The sequence below is a fragment of the Patiria miniata genome, unplaced genomic scaffold, assembly GCF_015706575.1.
Source record: "Patiria miniata isolate m_02_andy unplaced genomic scaffold, ASM1570657v1 HiC_scaffold_10, whole genome shotgun sequence".
In the NCBI taxonomy this organism is placed as follows: Eukaryota; Metazoa; Echinodermata; class Asteroidea; order Valvatida; family Asterinidae; genus Patiria; species Patiria miniata.
In genome coordinates, this window is record NW_024037048.1 from 1,904,647 (window position 1) to 1,905,958 (window position 1,312).

Here is a 1,312-nt window from a genome sequence, read left to right on the forward strand (position 1 = left end):
TGGCCCCAAACGTGCAAAAGCTCTACGTGTGCAGTGTCAACATACAGCCATGCACGTATATAAACTGCACGTATACAGTTGACCTGCAATACATGTACATTACATGTACATGCACCATGCACATTCAACGCAGGATTGGATTGGAACTGGGGGGACTTGGATTGCTCTATTACATATATTAGGGGAGAACAAAGGCTCTCAATGTTTATCAGTGGTTAAACCAAACGAAAATGTTGTTTCGTCAGGAAAAAAAAGAACCTTCTTTAATAATTTTTATATTTAAGGACTCCATTATTTTATATTATTTCTTTTTACTACTTGTCTACTAGTACTACCGAACATTTAAAACTCCCATTGATCTCATGCTATTTGGTAACTGTTTATTGACAGCTTCGTACCCACTATTCAAGTGGAACTGTCCCAAGCTGAAAAACGTGTAGCGCGGCTATATAAGGCTTTTCATGGGTAATTTTTGTAAGAAAAGTGCTTATATGAGAAAACTTTGAGAGAAAAAAATGATCCCTAGTTTAGAACCAATCACAATGAATTTTACATGAAAGAAAGAGGGACTCTTCGTTGAGCTATGTCAAGATAAAGATGATGGGTCATATATAGCTGTCCGTTTGGGCATTTTTCCATGCTTCTCCATAGACAAATCTGGCAGAGTGCAAAACTTGAAGAAAAATTATCCCTGGTTTTTCCGAAAAGTTTACGAAGCATACATAATCATAAAGCTTAAAATGTATTCTTTCATATTCCGATCACCCCCAAATTAATACTGTGGGAGTCTCGTGTCGACGATGCCTTGGATATTGCTCTCTTACTGACCCGACGAGCGGCTGGGGGAAGGCCAGGGGAACAGAGTCCGTTTTGGGCAGTCTACCGCCAGGCGTGAAGGGAAATTACCACACTCACTCGCGCTCTCACGGCAAACCTCCGCGAACATAAATAATTAATTAAAACAATCTTAGCATGACTGATGCATCTTAAAAAAAAAAAAAAATCTGATTTTACATGTGTTTAATGTAGCCGTCTGCAAAAAACTAACTTCTAACACTGTTCAATATCCATGAAAAAAAATAATAATAATAAGAGTAACAATTAAAAATGATGGTGATAAACCGACAATCATCACACAACTGTTCACAGATCAAGTCTCTTTAGTTATTTGACTTGTCGACCCGATCACGTGATAGTAGGAGTGTTCGGAGTGTCTTGCACTTCTGTATTATGAGACGGCGGTGTGTCATCTTTGAATGTGACGTGTTTCTAACCAGGTAAGTTCGCGACCATTGGGTGTCACTATGACATC